Source organism: Canis lupus, chromosome 32, assembly GCF_003254725.2.
Source record: "Canis lupus dingo isolate Sandy chromosome 32, ASM325472v2, whole genome shotgun sequence".
Lineage (NCBI taxonomy): Eukaryota > Metazoa > Chordata > Mammalia > Carnivora > Canidae > Canis > Canis lupus.
Window position 1 is genome coordinate 1,697,616 of NC_064274.1, and position 23,069 is coordinate 1,720,684.

At 40.6% G+C, this 23,069-nt stretch overlaps 1 pseudogene; it reads right to left on the reverse strand.

The window, feature by feature from the left end:
* Positions 1–1,452: 1,452 nt before the first annotated feature.
* On the reverse strand, positions 1,453–22,316 carry LOC112644346 (adenosylhomocysteinase-like; annotated as a pseudogene).
* Between the last annotated feature and the right edge of the window lie 753 nt (positions 22,317–23,069).

The following is a 23,069-nucleotide window of genomic DNA, read 5'->3' on the forward strand; positions in this document are numbered from 1 at the left end:
TTGGAAATAGGGAAGGCAGTGGAAACTCCTGCTCAGCCAGCAGAGAGAGGGGAGGTCCAGGAGCTAGAAGAAGGGGTGTTCTAGAGAGATCATATGAGGGTAAGGCAGGGTCCAGGGTGGGGAGATAACTTGGTTACCACTGAGGACTCCTGGGGACAGGTCTCCCAGAAGCCTATCAGATCTTCCTGTATGATATGAGAGTAGGGTGCCTTTTAAGGGGAGACTCACAGAGCTGTGATTAAAAAAAAAAAAAAGATTTATTTTATTTATTTGAGAGAGAGAAAGCTCCCATGCGTGAGTGGGGGGAGGGGCAGAGGGAAAAAGAATCTTCAAGCAGACTCCACTCTGAGAGCTCAACCAACTGAGCCATCCAGGCACTCCCAGAGCTGTGATATTTATTTATTTATTTATTTATTTATTTATTTATTTATTTATTTATTTATTTATATTTTTTATTTATTTTTATTTATTTTTTATTTATTTATTTTTTTTTTTGTGATCTTTTTTTAAACCTTCACCCCACAAACATGAAATGATCCTGATTACCTCCCATTTCTGGGCCACCCTACTAATAATCCCTTGTGATTTCATAGGCCCTTTATCCCCAAACATTCTGAATATTGATGTGTAAAAATCCCTTTAATGGGTCCCTTTAATAGCTTTATGGCTCCATATAAGTAGAGATAAAAGACTTACAGGGAAAATTCCCGGTTGTGGTAACTTGCTGAGAGAAATTTATTCCTACCTTAGTGTGAGTAGTTAATCAACTAAGGAGAAGAAATGACTGATTAGAGAAGTTGGCATAGTTTGGGGAAGATGGAATTCAGCGTAGGCAGCAGAGAGGTTTAGTGGGCAGAGGTGAGGAAGGAGAGCTTCAGGGTTCACATCTCTCTGGGCCTCTGTCTCTTCAATGTTTACTGACGAATAAAAGTGTCTGTGAAGGTATTTTTACGTGAGAAACTTGGGAGCATTGCCTCTAAGCCCCACAGTGCTACCAAGGTTGGGAAGCAGAATTTATGATGCTGATGTTATTGTCTAATTCAGTTGCTAATGCCACCAACAGTATTAACACAGAAGGTCATTTTTTTTTAATTTTTATTTATTTATGATAGTCACAGAGAGAGAGAGAGAGAGAGAGAGAGGCAGAGACACAGGCAGAGGGAGAAGCAGGCTCCATGCACCGGGAGCCCGACGTGGGATTCGATCCCGGGTCTCCAGGATCGCGCCCTGGGCCAAAGGCAGGCGCCAAACCACTGCGCCACCCAGGGATCCCCACAGAAGGTCATTTTCACAGGGTCCAGTGAACTGATGTCTCATGGAATACATTCAAACTAACTTCTCTAATTTCTTGGGCTTTACTCAAAAAGTAATCCTAGTTTTTTAACAACTCAGCAGTGCTTAGTAGGTACGATCTTATTTTATTTTATATCCTACCTCCTCCCACAAGGCCTTTTAGGCCGCAATCAGGAAGTACACTTTATCAATGGAAATCCTTTCATTTTGCTTAAGAAGTTTTAGGTCTCGGTGCTCATCACTGTGAGGGAACAAAAAGCCAGAGTCAACCAATGGAGTAAGTTTTCTACATCATCAACCTGCCAAATGAAGTACACCTGAGGCCCAGTGACAAATAAACCAGCTTTGTGATTCAAATCATACCAATCCAGGAACTCACTTTGTTTACGCTGCCTCACTGAGTCATTTTTTTTTTTTTAAATGGGCACGGTAACCCAAATAAATCTTTCTCTAAGTGGAGGAAACATTTTTGAGGGATGTGGAAGTCTTCCAAATTCCTCATTATGAAGCCTTCATAAAGTTGCCCAGAGACTTTTTTGGGTAACTTTTTATTTTTAAAGTTGCAGAGGAAGTACATTTTTACTGTAAAAATACAAAAGCAGACAGATATTGAAGCCCACCTTCACTGAAGAATTTTTATGCCTTTTCTAGAATAGAGGCCCTTTCTTTGTGGCTCTGGAAAATGGTGGAGAGAGCAGGGCTGGGTATAGATACGTCCTTGCATCTGTTTCTTCATCTTTTTCTTTTTGAGTGAGGAGAGGCTCTGACGTGTTGCAGCGATAAACAAACCCTAACCCCTCACTCAACTCACTCACTCCTGCAAACTGTACTGTAGGTCCAGTAGCTTTTCAGGGCAGCTCCCCTACAGGTGAAGACTTAGGAATCAGGTTGCTTTTATCTTACAGCTGCTCTACCTGAAACACAAGACCTCCAGCAACACGGAAGCAGGGGATAAGCAAAAGTGAGAACACATGTGTGCTAGGAAATAACATAAGTCACTCAATTCATTGGTCAGAGCTCATGCATGGCCCCTACTTAAGTTCAAGGGAGGCTGGAAAGTGTTTCTGTATGCCCAAGACCAAGAGGGAAACTAATTATGATGAGCACTACTAAGGTTCTACCATATTTTCTCTTTTCCTAATGTCTCTTCTATCCCAGCACCCGGGCACACAACAGTGATGACCCCAAATGTCCTCAACTTGTTTGTAGCAATCTCTATACCCATTCCCGAGGACTATCCTCAAGAGGAAACTATCTGAGGCAGGTTAGAGGCTAAAGAAGGAGAGGGTTTGGACACTGGGTGTGATATATGTGAGGAACTAAATCTTTCCGTGGATCAGATTCTCATGTTTGAGAAGAGAGAAACCAGTAGAAACCAATTTTCCTTGCCCCAAACTCATTTGCCATCTAGCCCTATCATGGTATGATAATGGGGTAGTAGATTTCTCCATCTGACCCTACCACTGTGTAATGACGGAATTGTTCAGTTTTCTCCCATGAGCATCAATTTCCAGAGAGGAAAATCTGATTTCTACTTGGTCTGTGAGAGGACAATAGACAACCGTATAGGAAACTTTTTGAAATGCTTAGAGATGTAAGAACTTTGTTTTCTTGCTTGCAAAGTACCCTATTTCTATTTACCCCTAACTCCACAAACCTAGCTTTCCCTCTGACTTCACAATGCAGTTATTTACACTTGCAGTAAAAACACACACAATATGCAGAGTCAACTTCAGAAATTCTCTCTCTAAATCAGTTTCCAAAGCCTTCCGTGTTTCTACCCGCAAGTCCTCAGCCCTGGTGAAGCCAGATGATGATTTTTGAGTTAAATATTTGGCATAATTTGTGGTTATAGAAGCCTTTATTAATTCATAATTGTGTAATTTATGAGCAAACATTTTAATTAGGCTATTCCATTAGCATTTGGGTTTATATATCTTATGCAATAAGATTTTGTACTTTTCTGATTGGCCTTTATTCCCTAATTTTCTCTGATTTAAGGCCTTCAGTTACATAATTTCTGTACAATATTTTGCCCAACCTATTTCCATTCCCTCAAAAAATTAGGACTTTCTTGAATGTGATCTGGCCCCCCCACGCTGTAGGCATGCATAGTCAGATGATTATAGAAAGGGAGAAAGTGATCACCAGACAGTTTCTATAGGTCTAAGAAAGAGGATGGACAAAACCCAAAGCATAGTCTAAGAGGCCCGGTGCTCTTGCTAGTGAGGGAACAACGCCTCCTTGGCAGTAACCTCATCAGATTCACGACTCCGATCTCTCTGCCTGCCCTCTACATATATACATACAGAATGAAGCCAGTTTGTCCATGTGCATTAAGGTGGATAAGCAAAGACAAGCTCATCTTAGCTCTTCTCTATCCACAACAGAGAACACATAAGATATTTTAAGTTTCCAGGGATGTGTTTTCTAAACATTAGAGCTTCTAGACTCCTCTCTTCTGTAGAAAGGTGTTTAAAATAGTTCTCATTCATGGTGTATAACATAAAAAGGGTTAACAAAAAAGGGACATTCGAAAGATGTAGTTAATCTGAAGTAAAACAGATCATTTTAAGGATTTATTACTCTCCCTTCCCAAAACTGGAGGTTTTGAGAGGTTCGTCAACTTCACTAAGACATCCAATAAAAGAGAGGCAATGCTAGAATCTCTGGGTTCTCAAGTTACTCTTCCAACCACAAGACCACATTTCCTTCCTCTCTTACTGATATGTAGAGAACAATGTGAAATGTCAGCAGCTGGGGTGGTAACAAGGACATGAAGGAAACACCACAATGTTACTTAGCAAGTGTGCAAAATAAAATCTGAATTTAAATGACTTTTTTAAGACATTGCTTTATAAATTCGATAGGCTACTCTCACTATATAATTTAAATCAATGAAACAATTTATTAAAAACCTTCCATAGTTAAGCACTGTGATAAGTACCAGGGATACAAAGCAGGCACAAAATGAAGCCCCTTACTGTCATGTGCTACAAACCGTCACTGAAGAACAGTGAGGTAGGGATCCCTGGGTGGTGCAGTGGTTTGGCGCCTGCCTTTGGCCCAGGGCGCGATCCTGGAGACCCGGGATCGAATCCCACGTCAGGCTGCTGGTGCATGGAGCCTGCTTCTCCCTCTGCCTATGTCTCTGTCTCTGTGTGTGTGTGTGTGTGTGTGTGTGACTATCATAAATAAATAAAAAATTTAAAAAAAAAAGAAGAACAGTGAGGTAGATGTTCCCAGCCCAGATCCCCCCCCTTTTTTTTTAAGATTTTATTTATTTATTCATGAGAGACACAGAGAGAGAGAGAGAGGCAGAGACATAGGCAGAGGGAGAAGCAGGCTCCCTGTGGGGAGACTGATGTGGGACTCGATCCCAGGGCCCTGGGATCATGACCTGAGCCAAAGGCAGACACTCAACCATGGAGCCACCTAGATGCCCCCAGTTCCCCTTTTTATAGGCTGGGGCAGCCATCCTTCAACTGTGAGTGCCTTGGCCAACAGCTTATAGCTGTGACTTTCTCCAGAGACTTGACCTGTGCTAAGTAGGACTATTTTACTGGAGACTCCTGAGAAGTTATACCCTCCCTTCTCCAAGGGTAATCAAAGACTGACTCATTTTCACTCTTTCATACTTTTCCTAGATTTAACCTGGCACCACAGTCTTATTCAGGTCTTTTCTATGCTGCTTCTTCCCCTCCTTACATTCAGGTTTTTCCTAAAGAGTATCCACTCAATAAACTATACATATCAGAACCCCTTCTCAGGGTGTGCATCTACAAAACCCAAGGTGTTTTAGGTACTGAATAGTTTCCTAGATGCATTGTCTAGGGTAGGATTAGTGACATTATGTAGGTCTGTAAAAGTTTTAATAGAGACCCCAAAATTTAACATGCTGCCTCATATCCCCTCTATTTTTCTTCTAAAGACTAAACAGTCTAGTTTTTCAATGTGACCTTTTAATATTTTTTGGCACTTCGAGATATTCCTTGGGGAGTGATCTAACAGAACAGTAAATATGTATGTATCTACCTGAATGATATGTGTTTTAGCACTTTCCCACAATTGTGTGGTCATTAAAAGCCATTCAGTCAAGAAATATTTTTCCATGCTCCTTACAGAATAATAGAATAGAGCCTCTCTAGGGGGAAACTGGTAGCCTTCCTACTGAGGCAATCATCTTTAGAAAACTTCTAACAAGGTATTGAGGAATTTAGCTATTGTATTCCTTATTCATGCATCTCAAACAAGTGAGTTTGTGACCATAATAAAGAACAGTATCAATGGAAACTTTATTAAAATTAAAATTATTTTTATTTTGCCAGTTTTTTCTGGTGTAGGTAATTCCTTCTGTCCATTCTCCTAACTCTCACAGGCTGGTCCCTATAAGCAATCACACACTCCTTTTCAAGTTTCTATGTAGTTAAGGTATAACCATTGCACTACTAAATCCTAAATGTTAACAAGTTGGGTTAAATTATCAGAGACAAATGAAATTAGAGGCATTTTGGAAATGTGTCTCTTCTCCCACATTGCACAAAGATGATTGATTATTTAAAGACAAAAACAGGATGCTGTTAAGGAAAAAAACTCTTCCTGACACTTGTTAGAGACAGGAAGGTAGATTTTACCTAAGTGGGAGTGACCTCAGTGGAGGTCTGTAGTAGAGGAGATAGATCTGACTCAACTCTGACTCCATTAAGGACAAGCCAAGGAAGGTGAAGGAGTCAGTAGGTGGCAAATTATGGGTTAAGTAGGAGTCTTGCTAGCAGGTTCAATAGAATTCTTGCTACAGCCAGGCCCAGGAAATAAGGTATCGGTATGAGATTTAGCAGAATTCTTGTTCAAACTGGATTCTTCTACAAGGACAAAGAGGGAAACCAAGGTCTGGCCCAGCAGAGAACTTATAGAAAGCTGGTTAAAATTAGGTCAAGGAGTCTTCATCAGCAGTAACCGAGTCAGTGGAGGTTATACAGTTAGTGCAATAGTAACCCTTAGTATGGCCAATGCTATTCTAAGAGCTTCATAATGTTAATTAATCTTTACAATAATCATGAGTGGATAGTGTTATTATTCCCATTTTTCAGGTGAGGAAACTGAGGCACAGAAAGTTTAAGTAACTTTCCCTAAGCCTCCCAACTATTGACTGAAGGGTTTAAGTCTAGGAAGCCTGATTATGAGTCCATGGTCCAACCAATAAGACATACTGTCTTTTTGTGCTAGAAATAAATAGAATTGAAGTCTACGATCTGCAAATAGATTTTATAGTTGACAGAATGAGCTGGAAGCTCTGACAGAGTAATGTATAATCTCCTTTCATTGGTTACTGTATTAAAGTTACAGACAGAATTTTAGATTAAGTAGATCAGTTTCTAAGATGATTTACAGCCCCTTAAGTGAGAAGGATGCTGAAAGTATGGATAATACTTATTAAAATGCATGTAAACACCAATGTTTCTTTTTATTTTTTATTTATTTTTTTTTCCAATGTTTCTTTTTAAAAAACCAGTTCTTACTGGACCTTTGTATATTTGCATTTTAAGAGGACAAACTGCAAATTTTGGAAAACTCCTATCTTTGAAAACTCTCTTAGGGCTCATTAAAAACTGAATTTGTTCATTCCTTATGATGTTAGAAGGTATTACACAGACACAGATTCCTTGGGACTTTGCATGCAGTGCCTCTGGTTTATAATATTATTTATCCTGTAGAGAACACAGTGTGATGGCTAAGATGTGCAAACACAGACACAACAATTACAAAGTAGGTCTAGAAAACAAGACTACTGTTTGGAATGCAAACAGAAGGAAAGGTCAAGATCCACATTTTAGGAAAAAGGGGTTGCATTATAAGTAGCACATTGATGGGCTTCCTTTCTTAATGTTTCCTTTTTTTTTTAAATTGGCCCAGGTTGTTGCTACTGTCAGAACCACTTCTCTAAAATGAGAAATTACATATATCTAATAAGCATTCATCCTATTTAGAATGCTTAACAGTACAGACCATTAAAATCTGACACTGGTTACTTTTCCAGCTGTTATATGGAGCAAAAGGCTGCAATATGGAACAGATAGGTAATACTTGGGTGAAAGGAATTAAAAGAACAGGTCTGGAATGTGGCATATTGCATGGGGGATGGTCAGCCCAGGTCTAGTGAAGCATAAGCAAACGAGTTGGGTAGGGGGTTCTGCAAAGGGACAGTTCTCAAATCATATTTTGACATTATTGCTGGGTGTCAGAAAGTGGGTTTTTGTTGTTATAGTTTGTTTTTTGAGGGTGGAAGATCTGGAATGGCCTTTTCCAAAGCCATGTGATGGGGCCTCATCAATTTGGAATCACTTAAGAGTTGTTTTGCTTATGTGGTGGTGATGTATAGTTCATCATTTGTAGTGGACATCGGCTGGAATCAGCCAACTCATAACAAGCATCACGTCTCACCTAGTTGCCACATGTGGTGGTCCATGGTGATAAAACCAAACAGTCCCCAACCCCATGTTATTCCACTATCTAATCATTTTGTGGAAGGTGGTTCCTTGACTCTGCCAGTCAGTTGCAGTTCATTGAACCAGTGATGAATATTTGACCCTAGCTAACCAATCAGAGTACTTTTTCTCTAAATTTAGAATTGAGGCGGATGAAGAGTAGAAGGAATGAAGAAGGCAAGGAAGGAGGAAATGGATTCAATTTCCCTGGGAAGTAGACTGTGATCTGCCAACTCAGGAGTTGTGGCTAGCCTTACTCTGCCAGAGAGATGGGGAGATAGGAAGGTAGGGTGCCTGGACAGAGACTGCAGTGTTTACACATAGAGAAATAGGATGGGGATGCAGAAGAAATCCAGGTGTGGCTCTTTCTGAGGCGGAGCATTTCTCTAAGCTTACGTGAGATACTCCTGCAGTTTATAACAAATTCTTCCTATTTGCTTAATTTAATTCAACTGGATTTGTTGTTTTTGTTTTTGTTTTCGGTAACAAAGAATCCCAACTAGTTATTTACCCTCTTGTCTTATTACCCTAGTGGTAAGCCAATCAATTGTTTTTCTTTTTTTGAACTAGGAGGAAAAAGCAACAAATTCTCCAACTACACAGTTCCCTCTGGCTTTATAGCCTCTGTATTTTATGTATTTCATGGCTTGTGGAAATGAAAATCATGTCAACTTTATTTGTTCCCATTGCACCTGATGTGTGGGAGTATTGCTGTTATATACGTTTAAACAGAGAAATAGGACTTAAATTGAGATAATGATGGGAAAACACCTAGCATGATGCCTTCCCCAGGAGTTAGAAGTTAATTGGGCTCCAACAGTTACAGGGAACACTCAAGGTATTGAAAAAAATAAACCAAAAAAACAAAACAAAACAAAACAAAACCCAACAGTAGGTTGGACAAAAGGAATTTCAGCTAAGAACTGAGGCCTGGCACAGCAACTCTTAGAAATGGATTTTCTAGTTAGCCTTTTCAATAGCAGGAGTTTGTTGCCCTCTACCATCATGGAGACCTGGTTCTTGTCTTTTACGGCTTCTGTCCACTCACCCTCTCTTCAGCCCCATTTCTCTACCTCATCCCTTTTCCTCCCCTTTTGTCTCTTTTCTTGTAGCTTCAGCTTATTATAGCTTTTATATGCTTGTAACATATTACACCCTGACACCCCATTTAAAAAAAAGATTTTATATATTTATTTGAGAGAGAGTACCAGTGTGGGTGGGGGCGGGGGGCAGAGGGAGAGGAGAAGGAGAAGCACGCTCCCCAAAAAGCAGGGAGCCTGATGCAGGGCTTGATCCCAGGACCCTGAGATCAAGACCTGAGTCAAAGGCAGATACTTAACCAACTGAACCCAGGTGCTCCCTGACTATTCCATTTCTGATCTGAGTATATTTTTCCCTTCTCAGCTTCTATATCATCTGTACTTACTGATTCTTTTTTTTCTCTAGTTATATTTTTCTTCTTTTAAGTTTCTATTTAAATTCCAGTTAACATACAGTGTTACCTTAGTTTCAGGTGTACAAGATAGTGATTCATCACTTCCATACAATACCCAGTGCTCATCACAAGTTCATTTCTTAATCTGCATCACCTCCTTACCCGCCCATCCTCTACCCACCTCCTTCCTAGTAACTATCAGTTTGTTTTCCATAGTTAAGAATCTGTTTCTTGGTTTGCCTTCCTCTCTTTTTTCCTTTTGCTCCTTTCTTTTCTTTTTTTAAAATATTTAATTTATTTATTCATGAGAGACACAGAGAGGCAGAGACATAGACAGAGGGAGAAGCAGGCTCCTCATGGGGAGCCCGACGTGGAACTCAATCCCAGGATGCTGGGATCACACCCTGAGCCCAAGGCTGATGCTCAACCACTGAGCTCCAGGCATCCCTGTTTTGTTTCTTAAATTCTACATATGCAGGAAATCATATGGTACTTGTCTTTAACTCATTTCACTTAACATAATACTCTCCAGGTGCATCCATGTCATTACAAATGGCAAGATTTCATTCTTTTTTATGGCCGAGTAATATTCCATTGCATATATAAATATACCACAGCTTCCTTATCCATTCATCAGTCAATGGGCACTTGAGCTGTTTCCATTATTTGCCTATTGTTTCCATATTGCTGCTATAAACATCGGGGTGCATATATTCCTTTGAATTAGTATTTTTGTTTTCTTTCTTTCTTTATTATTTATTTTTTTAGTATTTTTGTATTCTTTGGGTAAATAGCTAGTAGTGCAATGGCTGGATTGTAGGGTAGTTCTATTTTTAACTTTTTGAGGAACCTCCACACTGCTTTCCAAAGTGGCACCACTAATTTGTATTCTCACTAACAGTGCAAGAGTTTCTTTTTTCTCTAAATCCTCACTAACACCTATTGTTTGTGCTGTTGATTTTAGCCATTCTGAAAAGCAATATCTCATTGTAGTTTATATATGTATTTCCCTGATATTGAGTGATGTTGAGCATCTTTTCATGTATCTGTTGGCCATCTATATGTCTTCTTTGGAAAAATATCTATTTATGTCTTCTGCCCATTTTTTAATTGGATTATGCATTTTTGCAGTATTGAGTTTTGTAAGTTCTTTATATATTTTGGATGTTAACCTTTATCAGATATGTCATTTTGTAAATATCTTCTCCTATTCCATCGGTTACCTTTTAGTTTTTTTTTTTTTTTTTTTAGATTTGATTTATTTATTCATGAGAGAGAGAGAGAGAGGCAAAGACACAGGCAGAGGGAGAAGCAGGCTCCATGCAGGGAGCCCTACATGGGACTCGATCCCGGGACTCCAGGATCACACCCTGGGCTGAAGGGAGGCGCTAAACCGCTGAGCCACCCAGGGATCCCCTCCCTGCCTTTTAGTTTTGTTGATTGCTTCCTTCATTGTGCAGAAGCTTTTTATTTTGATGTAGCCTCAATAGTTTCTTTTTGCTTTTGTTTCCTTGTTTCAGGAGACAGCTCTAGAAAGAAGTTGCTATGGCTGATGCCAAAGAAGTTACTGTCTGTGTTCCCTTCTAGGATTTTTATGCTTTTGGGTCTCATATTTAGATCTTTCGTGCATTTTAAATTTATTTTTGTGTATGGTGTAAGAAAGTGGTCCAGTGTCATTCATTTGTATGTTGCTGTCCAGTTTTCCCAATTTGTTGAAGAGATATTCTTTTCCCCATTGGGTATTCTTTCCTGCTTGGCAAAGATTAATCAACCACATAGTTGTGGGTTTATTTCTGGGTTTTCTATTCTGTTCTATTGGTATATGTGTCTATTTTTTGTGATTATTTTTTTAAAATTTCTACTTTGACATTTTGGAGAGAAGAAGTCTAATATCTCTAGTTAATCTCTGCTTCAGAAGAGCCTTTGCATTAACGTCTTTATTTATTTATTTTTATTACTTTTTTAGGCACCAAAATTTTTATTTACCCTCCTTTCCACTCTCTTTGAACATTATAAACAATTAAACATTATAAACCAAACTAATCTTTTTGATTCAGGGTTGTGATAAGAACCATCATGTTACAAAGAGGTGGCCAGATCTATGTCTGCTTTTATGATTCTCTGGCCCTTCTCAACCTCTGGCTGTCACTTCTCTTGTCCTTTCTGGCTGCCCCTTAACAGTCTATTCTAACCTCTGTAAAATAAAAACTGAAAGTACTAATCTCATTGTTCTGTGAAACCTCTTCAAGAGAATGCCCAGCACTAAGCCAGGCTATCTGGGGCATTCAAACTCTCAGAAGTTCCTCCCTTCTTTTTGATATAATTCATTCTCATCTGTCATGGGCTGAGGGACCAGTGAACCAGTAACTAAGAACATGGGTAGAAAGTTCATAGGCCAAGTGAAGGCCTAGATGGTAAAGTGTATGGGCTTTGTGACCACCACTGCTGACTTCCAAACTAAGTAAGGACTGACTGAGCAGTTCCAAAACCCCTGAGCTCAGGGTTCCTTGTGGGTTTCTCCTATGTACTTCTATTATGACCAGGGCTTGAGAAGGGGCTTCTCAATTCCCTCTGCCACATCTAGAACAGTATGAGGGATGCAGCAAAGGCCAAAGACTGAGTGACCAGCCCTGGGAAGTTAGTGGGGGACATTAACAAACCTGTCTCAAAGTTGGTGCCATTTGTTCTTGGGGAAGAGAGGTGGGACCCCAGCAAGGCCAGCAGTTACTTTTTTTTTTTAATTTTTATTTATTTATGATAGTCACACACAGAGAGAGAGAGAGAGAGAGAGAGGCAGAGACACAGGCAGAGGGAGAAGCAGGCTCCATGCACCGGGAGCCTGATGTGGGATTCGATCCCGGGTCTCCAGGATCGCGCCCTGGGCCAAAGACAGGTGCCAAACCGCTGCGCCACCCAGGGATCCCAAGGCCAGCAGTTATAAGGCAAACAATAGGCCTGGTTCTTATAAGGCAAACAAAAGGCCTGGTTATAAGGCAAACAATAGCGGTAATGATCGGGCTTGAAGGGGCCATCACGGGACAAGCCCAGGTACTGGGCTTGCTCCTCAGTCAGCTTGGTCAGCTTCACATTCAGCTTACCCAGGTGAGCTTCAGCCACTGCTTCATCCACCTTTTTGGGCAGGAAGTGAACCCCAACAGAGTACTTGTCTGGGTGGGTCCACAATTCTATCTGTGCCAGCACTTGATTGGTGAATGAGTGGCTCATCACAAAGCTGGGATGGCCCATGGCACAGCCCAGGTTGACCAGCTGGCCCTCAGCCAACAGGATGATACGGCACCCATTTTTCAGCTGGTAGCGGTCCACCTGGGGCTTGATGTTCACTTTCTCTATGGCATTTTCGCTCAGCCATTTGACCTCAATCTCCACGTCAAAGTGTCTGATGTTACACACGATGGCATCATTTTTCATCTGTTCAAAGTGCCGGCCAAGGATGATGTCAACATAGCCTGTGGTGGTGACAAATATATTGCCATCCTGACAGGCCTCATCCATAGTGGTCACCTCATAGCCCTCCATGGCAGCCTGCAGTGCATTGATGGGGTCGATCTCCGTGATGATGATGTGGGCCCCAAAACCCCGCAGGGCCTGGGCACAACCTTTGTCCACATCGCCATAGCCTGCTACCACTGCCACCTTGCCTGCAATCATCACATCCGTAGCCCACTTGATGCCATCTATAAGAGACTCCCGGCAGCCATACAGGTTGTCAAACTTGCTTTTGGTGACAGAGTCGTTCACATTGATGGCAGGCACCTTCAGCTCCCCATTGGCCATCATCTTGTATAGATTATGAACCCCTGTTGTGGTCTCTTCAGAAATGCCTTGGATGCCTGATAGGAACTGTGGGTACTTGGTGTGGATGAGATTGGTAAAGGTCACCTCCGTCATCCAGAATCGTGTTGAGGGGTCTGTCCTTGAAGTAGTGTCTGCTAAATGCACCACAGGTACTCCTCATCCGTTTCACCCTTCCAGGCGTACACTGGAATGCCAGCCTTGGCAATGGCAGCAGCTGCATGGTTCTGGGTGGAGAAGATGTTGCCCCTGGACCACTGCACCTCAGCACCCAGGGCTATGAGGGTCTCAACGAGGACAGCTGTCTCCACGGTCATGTGTAGGCAGCGCGATGCGGGCACCCTTCAGTGGTTTGGAGGCCGAGTACATCTCCCTCATGCGCATCAGGCCCAGCATCTCATTCTCCGCGATGTCCAGGCCTTGCGTCCCCAGGAGGCCAGGCTGATGTCAGCGACTTTGTAGGGCAGTTTGTCCGACGTGCTGGCAGCGCTTCCGCACAGAGTGATGGACACTGGCGAAGGGAGCCAGCCTTAGGGGTAGGACCTGACACAGGAAGGGTGGCGCTGGGCAGAGAGCTAATGTCTTTATTTTTTTTTAAGATTTCATTTGGGCAGCCTGGGTGGCTCAGCGGTTTAGCACTGCCGTTAGCCCAGGGTGTGATCCTGGAGACCTGGGATCGAGTCCCCCCTCAGCCTCCCTGTGCAGAGCCTGCTTCTCCCTCTGCCTGTGTCTCTCTTTCCCTCTGTGTGTCTCTCATGGATAAATAAATAAAATCTTTAAAAATTGTATTTATTTATTCATGAGACCACTGAGAGAGAGAGGCAGAAATATAGGCAGAGGGAGAAGCAGCCTAATGCAGGACTTGATCCCTGGCCCCTGAGATCACAACCTGAGCCAAAGGCAGATGTTCAACCACTGGGCCACCCAGGTGCCCTGCATTAGTGTCCTTAAACATTCTGGTTGCTATGAGACTCTATATTTGGTGCCCTCAGTCCGAAGTTATAGCAAGGTAATAGTCGGGATGCCAGATGTTATGAAAGAGCTGTATGGTCTTATGGTACATCACGACAGCCTAGAGATATTCTCTCTCAGAAGAGACTGTGGACATCATTCATTTGTTTCATATAGCTCTCAATAAGATCATTCTTTTCTTTTCTCTTTTTCTCTCCTTCTTGTATAATGACTGGGGAAACATCTTTCCAGAAATGCTCAATCTTTCACATTTGTATGGTCTTTATAATATGCAAACTTCCCAGAGGATGAATTGTGGGTAAATGTTGTTTTCAGTTGTCTTGTGCAATACTTCTCAAAGTGTGGTCAATGTGATCAATCTCTGGGGAGATCCTCTCTGGAGTCCGTAAGGTCTAAATTATTTTTTATCATAATATTAAGATGGTACAATCTTATAATACTGTTTCTCTGTGTCAGCATTAACACTAATGATATCAAGCAATGGTGGTTAAAACTGCTAGCATCTCACCAAAGGCAGTGGCACCAAATTGTACTAGGAGTCATTGTATTTTCTCACTGCCATGCACTCAAAGTAAAAAACCAAAGAAAGAAAGAAAGAAACAAAGAAAGAGAGAAAGAAAGAAAGCAAAACAAGCAAGCAAGCAAGTGAGCGAGTCTTCCTTAAGAATGTCCTTGATGGAATAGTAAAATAAATTGTATTTAATCTTGGCACTTGGCTATGTATTCTTTAATATGCTATGTAAAAAATGGGAAATATGCATAAAGCATTTCTGTACAGAGAAGAGTACAATAGTTGCCTTGAGTAAAAGCACTTGTGCAACTATTTGAGGTGCAATCTGAACTAGTTGCTCTTGAAAAAAATGGCTGACAGAAAACGATGGTTATTTAGACTTGGGCATTGGCAGACATTTTATTTAAAAAATGCAGGAAGTGAAGCTGTCCCTTACAGAAAAACAACCGATGGTGATTTTTGCCAATGAGAAAAACAGGACTGAAAATTAGAATTTTGGGAAACTTGTCTCTACCACAGTGAGCTTGATAGTTTCCCAGTAATGTAGAAACTTTACTAATGAGATTAGTGAAAATAATTTTTGACATTATATAATGAAATATGTCAACATTTGGAAGATCAGCATAACTCAGGGAAGCAATACTTTTCAAATAACCAATGTTTTATTTTACAAAATTATGCTGGGTAAAAGATTCACTCAACATGCAAGATAGACCAATGGATATTCTTGTAATAGAGTTTAAAAATTTGTTGTGCGGTTTCAGATTCTGCATTATAACTAACCTCAAAGAAACTGCCACTTTTTGAGTCTTAGTATATTATCAAAGAATAATGACCTCAGTTATCTGAAATGGCTATTACAATATACACTCTTCCTCCTTTTTCAAATAACATATGTGTGGTACTATATTTTCTTCATATATTTAAAAAAACATAATCACAACAGAATGAGTGTTGAAGGAGATGTGAGAATCCAGTTATCGTCTCATAATTCTTACATTAAGAGATTTGCCAAAATGCAAAACAATTTGATCACCTTCTAATTGTTTTTTGCTTTGAAAAGTATAGTTATATTTCATAAAAATGTTATTTATGTTAACAAGTAGTGGGATTATTGTTATTTTTAATAGAGCTAAGAAATAAGAATTTTAAGAATTTCTCAGTTCTAATTTCTAAACACAATAAATTTTTGTAGATATAATTTACATGAACCAAAGTTCTTTAAGGTCCGCATTACATTTAAAAGTGTGTTGGAGCTGGCTGGCACTGGTTCATGAGAACCAGTTGTGTGGATCTCCTTCCAGCTCTGTGTTCAATGACATCATGTTGATAGCTTGAAATTGGCCATGGAGGAAGTGCTTATAAAACAAAAATCAGCAAATGCTACAAAATAGCATTTCTTTCTTTTTTTTTTTTAAACACCATTTATTCAACATTTACTAGTATATTACTCTCCAAATGAATCCTGAGATCAAAATCTTAGTGAGCTACTGGTCTGGTGGTTACTCTCTCTCTCCTTTGTCATCTTCCTATGGGGAAAAGTTCTACTTTATTCTTTTACTCATTTAATAAATAATAAATATTCATAGAATATCCCTATTTACTAGGCATTGTCTTGAGAAATGGAGATGCCAAGATAAATAATTTGAAATATAGAGTTCCCCATTTAGCAAGGATATAAGAAAACAGATATCCACAAAATTATATGACAATTGTTGTCCCAGGAGTTGTTAATGGTAATACAATGAGGGAAATTTCCGGCCTAGAGTAGGGGATGGGAGGAGGTGAGGGAATCCTGGGAAGGTGTCTGTATGAGTCAGCATCCAGTCAGAAGATAAAAACTACACCAAAATTTAACACAAGGAATCATTAACCAGGTACACAATTGTTAACTAGGGAACCAAAAAGACAGAAGGAAAACACTAAATTATAAGGGAAGCGACTATTGCTGGGAGCAGCTACCACTCCAAAGATGATGGAATAGAGACGTTAGAATTATTAAAACTTAGAAGATTGGGTGGGGCCCCATGATGCTGAAATTCAGATATCAGACCCTGAGGTATTGCTCAGTGGGTGCTGGTAGCTCTCAAGTTTAGAAGAGGAGTCCTTTGGGCTGGAAGCCAGATCTCTGAGGAAGAGATGCCCGCTGACTGCTATTGTCTCTAAGTGGAGCAAAATGAGGATGTTGCTACAAGAATAGGAAAAATTGCAAATGGAGTTAAGCTGCTGATCTAGGAGGAAAAGAAATGGTGCTGCTAAGGTGAAGAAATGATGCTAGGGCAATGTTCCCAGGCACAGAAAGCAGGCAGAAAGAAATCATGTAGCAAGTCCCCTCATCCTCCTCCAGCTTTGCCGTGTCCTAGAATACCTTATTGGCTGAGTCTAATAGGAAGCCAGCCGGCAAAGCAGAAATGTGGGAGTTCCCGTACCAGCATCATGAAACAAGAGTATGGATGGGTACATTTGCAGCTGAGATAGAATAGCTTGCTGACTGACACAGTTTATCCTTGGCTCACAGCATCCATACTTACCTTGTTACTCCATCTGACAGCGAAAAGAAGGATTTCCACTTAGCAAGACTCAACTGTTCTTTGTATGAATGAAGACACTTTTCCCTTCTTGTCAAATTGAGGAGACACACAGTACTAATAATCATTGAATCAGTTTCTGGGAGTTGGTCAACCACCTATGCCTGGAACATGTCAAGTTTTCCTCAAATTCAGTAAAAGTCTCACCTGAATGTTCTTCTACCGAAGACTAACTTGTAGAGTTAACCTCCAGCAAGACTTGTGTAAAATAGTAAGGGAAAGAAGGACAGAGAATGAAACTGATTTTTTTCTCTCTCTCTGTATATACACATATGCACACATTCGTAATAAGCAAGGCAGAAAATGTACAAAGCTGCCACAGTCTTTATTTCTAAAACTGGTCACAGGACCATAGTTGGTTTTTAAATAATTTCTCTCTTCCTTTCTATTTCTCATTTGTCCTCAGGTAGGACCTCAGCTGATGTGACTTCTTTGCTTGATAGTATAATCTAAACTTCTAGTCCTGAAGCATCGGAATATTCAGTTGTCCTGACTTTGTTTTATGGCTGACATTTTCCATTAATTTGAAGCAGTGAGAGGCTCCTCTAAGAACTCCCTGGGCTCTAGACACAGTACCCACCTCCCCATGTCCATTGTGCAACCAGCAATTCAGTTGTACCTCAGTACTCAGAATGTATCATTCCAATAGTCTAAAGTATACTCTCAGCCAGTAGTAAAAAGAGTCCCAAAGAGTCAGATGTCGATCTCAACTTCTAATTCACTGGAATCATTGTTGTATCTTCTGGCAAAAATATTCTGCCCTTTGCAACCAAGATCTCCAAAGCAACAGAACTGAAAATTACAAAGAGGGGTAGCAGAACTTCTGGGAGTGGTCTTTAATTGTAATATTGAGGGGGTGCATTTTCACTTCCTCCTTGATTCCTGAACCTACGTATTTTGGTTATGGGAAGGACAGCACTATGTACTAGTTGCTGATTTAAGGTATTTTTTATCTTGTATGCTAGAGCCCCATCCCTTAGTAGACATCGTGAATGCAGGAGGCTATTCCATCATTCCTGGAAGCTAATTGCTTCTGAGTGGTAGTTGTGTGGTAAGACCAGTGAATTCCATGGGCAGACCCATTGCTGGACTTCTTTGGTTGTGAAATTAATTCTTTGACCAAGAGCAACATTGTACAGAATGCCATGATGGCCAATAAAACATTCAGAAAGTCCACAAATGGTAATACTTGCAAAAGCATTACAACCAGGGAAGGCAAATCTATATCCAAAATACATGTCTATTTTAGTGGGAACAAATCTCTGCCTCTTCCATAATGTAGGGAACCACTGTAATTAGTCTGCATCTGGTAGCTGGCTGGTCTCCTGGGGAATGGTGCTGTATTGGGCGCTCAGTGTTCATCCCTTATATTGGCCAATTACACATTCATCATTAACAGTGGTTAGATCAGTCCATGTTGTTAAGTCCACAAATAGCCTCCATTCTTACCTCTGTGACCATGTTCTACTTGGGCCCAGTGAGCAAGCCCTGCAATGGCTGGTGAAAGAAGCTGATGGATATATACAGACTGTTATTTTTTCCTACCTACTTGATTACTGAAAGCCTCTTCTGTGATGGATACTCTTTGGAGGGTATCCACAAATAACTTCATACTCTGGGCCTATTAGGAGAGATCCATTCACACATCTTTTCCACAGACCCCTTCTTGTCATTATTCCAATTTTTTTTTAACCAACACCCTAAACATCTAGCCAAACTGTTTTTTTTTTTTTTTTTCTAGCCAAACTGTTATCAATCACCCATGAACCAAGCTAAATCCATACTTCTGGCCATCTCTCTGTTCAGAAAAAGTGGACAACCAAATGTATTATTCGAAGTTCCACCTTTGGAGTGCATTTTCCTTTACCCCTGAGTAGAATATAATGCTGCAATTATCTATTCCAGTTTGTCCCATTATATTGTCTTGCTATCTGTAAATCAGGACTGAGCTTCTTCCTCCTCATTCAACTGGTGATAAGAAACTCCCCTATGTGGCTATAGATATGGATTGAGGAAGAGCCAGAAGTTGATATTGAAGGAATAGAAGCCAACTGCTTGGGCAACTTAATTGTGCTCTCTGGATCTGCTTGGGCTCAATCTCTTCCATACTATTTCCATTTGATGATGATTGCTTCAGTGTATACCTAACCTTATGGCTAGGAAGGTCACCTAGTTCATAATAGGAAATGAAGAATATATGTAAGACATTCAGTGACAATATCACACTAGATGCTGTTTCTAAAGACTTTTATCTGCAGAAGTGGTATGGATTTGCTTCCAAACCTTTGTTCTACACTTGATTCTCCAATTATTGCTTGACAGAGACTTCATGCACCTCCCATCTGCCACAGACAGTCCAAGTATCATTGAGTCTGCTGGCTTACAAAGAAGAGCCTCTTCTCCTCAGCCTGCAGTTAGTTGCTCTGGTCTCCCTCAGAACTGGAAGCTTTGCAGATTACTTGTAAGTAGGACCTAACCAGCCCACTCCAATATGGCATATATTACCTCTGAAATCCAAAAAAAGTCTACCTTGTGCCTCTTCTTTAGAGATAGACTGTGCAAGATGCAGCAGTTATCTTCTACTTTGAAGTATATATTGAGACGTTCTGTACCATTTGATTCCCAGGAACTTCCCATATGTAGTGAGCCCCTGACTTTTTGTAGGGTTTATCTCCAATTCTCTGACCCACCTATGTCTGTCTAAATCATAGAAAATAACTGCTACTTCCTCTTCATTTTTTTAAAGATTTATTTATTTATTTATTTATGATAGACATAGAGAGAAAGAGAGGCAGAGATACAGGAGGAGGGAGAAGCAGGCTCCATGCCGGGAGCCTGACGCGGGACTCGATCCCGGGACTCCAGGATCGCGCCCTGGGCCAAAGTCAGGCGCCAAACCGCTGAGCCACCCAGGGATCCCCCTTCCTCTTCATTTTTTTAAAAAGATTTTTATTTACTTATTCATGAGAGACAGAGAGACAGAGAGAGAGGCAGAGACACAGAGCAGAGAGAGAAGCAGACTCCATGCAGGGAGCCCGATGTGGGACTCAATCCCGGGACTCCAGGATCACACCCTGGGCCAAAGGTAGGCACTAAACCGCTGAGCCACCCAGGGATCCCCTGCTACTTCCTCTTCAGATCCTGATCAGGTGCAACCAATATAATGCCGTCAATTCAGTAGACCAGTATGATTTCATGTAGACTGTCAAGATAATCACAATCTTTGCTGACCATATTATGGCAGAGAGCAGGAAAGTTGATATAGTACTGAGGCAACATCAGGTAAAAGCAAACAGCTTCTGGTGGCTGGTACAAATTGATATGGGAAAAGAAGTATTTTCAAATCAATAGCTACACATCAGGTGCCAGAGACTCATCTAAATAGCAGCTACAATTGAAGGTCCCTGACTAAGTCTGCCACACTGCACGGTCACCTGCAGGCATCCATCCAACTTCCCTATAGGTCAAACAAGGTATAGTACATGGGGATTCTATAGGTCCCATTACACCTACTCTTTGTCAGATCTTTGATAGTAAGCTAATCTCTGAAGTTTCATCAAGGATGAGGCATTGCTTTTAGATTACAATCCCACTAAGGATGGGAATTTTCAGGGCCTTCCACTTGATTCATTTTTACCATAATCATCCTCACTGTGTAGAGATTCAATGGGACCATTGAGAAATATCCCATCTCTGAGCTATCCTACCTGTGTTATGTATCCACCTGCTCAGTCATTGGTTGAGGGTTGTTCTTCAGTACAGCCTGAGCCAACTCTGAAGGCCAGAGAAAATGAACAGGGCACCTGCAGCTTCTGCTACAAAGTTACTTGAATGGGACAATCTCTGAGTTCTGTTTTGAACATGTTGAGAAGTTAATGATATCCAGTAGGCTGTTGGATTAGGGAGTCAGAAATTCAGAAGAAGATTTTAGCTCCTTCTCTGTGCTTCCATGGTCCTGTGCTCACCTGTATTATAGCATTTACTATATTTTATTTGAATGGCCTATCTATGTGCCTGCCTTTTGACCAAACTATGAAGGGTGTATCTCTTTTTTTTCTAGTGCCTTTTGTGGTACCTGGTGCACAGTAGTTGCTCATTAAGTACTCATTGAGCTGGAGTTGAATGTTTTCTTCATCAATTTTTTTTGTGCTATTTTAGAAAACTCTTCCAGAAGTAGCAGAATAGCAACTAGTATATAACCAAGAGAATATCAAGTGCATTTTGGATACTGGTACCATTCCTAGCAGGGTCTAGTCAAGTTCTCTTTGGGCAATGGAGAAAACCTTCTTCTGAAAGAAAATTGAAGTGGTCAGAGTCTATAACTAATTTATAGTGTGTATGCTAATATATTTCCAATATTAGGATATGATGTGATATAAGTGCATTTAATTGATTGTCTTGTACCCCAAAATCATGCTAAGTCATTTATTGACACCATATACAATTTTTTTAAGATTGTATTTATTTATTTGGCAGAAAGAGAGAGAGCACAAGTAGGCAGAGAGGCAGAGAGAGGGAGAGGGAGAGGAAGAAGCAGGTTCAGCTGGGAGCCTGATGCAGGGCCCCATTCCAGGACTCTGGGATTATGACCTGAGCTGAAGGCAGATTCTTAATCAGCTGAGCCACCCAGGTGCCCCCTCCCCCATATACAATTCTTAAAAACTGGCCGATAATATTCATAAAAAAATTATTGTTTCCTGAGAACAGGAGTGAGGCAAATATATGAATCACACTATTTTTTTTCAAATAAATTATCGTAACAAACCCTTATATGAAAGGAAATATGGCCCTCTGCCATGTCTCTGCCTCTCTCTCTTTCTGTGACTATCATAAATAAAAATAAATAAATAAAAAATAAAAATTTAAAAAAAAAGGGGATCCCTGGGTGGCGCAGCGGTTTGGCACCTGCCTTTGGCCCAGGGCACGATCCTGGAGACCCGGGATCGAATCCCACGTCGGGCTCCCGGTGCATGGAGCCTGCTTCTCCCTCTGCCTATGTCTCTGCCTCTCTCTCTCTCTCTCTCTGTGACTATCATAAATAAAAAAATTAAAAAAAAAAAGAAAGGAAATATGGTGTTTGGTCTGGAATAGAATGCGTATGTATACTTTAGAGTCATTGAAACCCAATGATCAAGTTCCTTCAGTTGCATTAACAAATAAACAGGTGTTTGTTTCCCGGTACCTGTACAACTGGTTGAGATAAGATCAGAAGTGACCATGATTCAGTGGCTTCTGGGAACACACCATGCTATATATCTATGGAGAAATAAAACAATATCTACTTGGGTATATTGCTGTTATTCTATTTGCTGCATAACACAATACATCCAAAGTTTTATACTTTTTAATTGTATATCACTTTAGGGGTTGTTTCTGGTTTTGTTTTTAATGGAATTACATAAAAGTTTAGCATCATTTGCAAGCAGAATTGTCCCCGACAGCTGTCTGCTTTCCCTAGCACATTGCTAATCTGAATTTGGGTCATAATCTTCTTGGAGATATCTGACCTCAAGGGCTGTAGGGGAAAGTGAATTAAGCCTGTGAGAAGTAGCACATGGCTTTTCTCCACGGTTATCCACTTTGTCCACCTCTCAAAAAACATGAAAAAACGACAGCTGGTTGTAGAAACAGCCATTTGGTTGTAGAAATGGGCAATAAGGAAGGACAGAGTACAGATTTGTATCCTGAATAAGAAAGAAATAGGTCATGATTGAATTGTCCTTATATGAAATAAGCAAGCAATATTAATTCTTATCCAAACATTTTATGAGTATAATGGTCATCAATTATAGTGATGTTGATCCTTGGGCTTTGCAACAATATTCTTTGCACATGAAATTTGTTTATATAGTTTGTGTCCTGGCTGCTTCACCCAGTTAACTAATAAGAGCAAAGGTCAGTTTCCATATGGCTAGTTAGTGCTATAGAGAGAAAAGATCTATTCCTTTGCTATAGCTTGGGTGCTGTCCAAT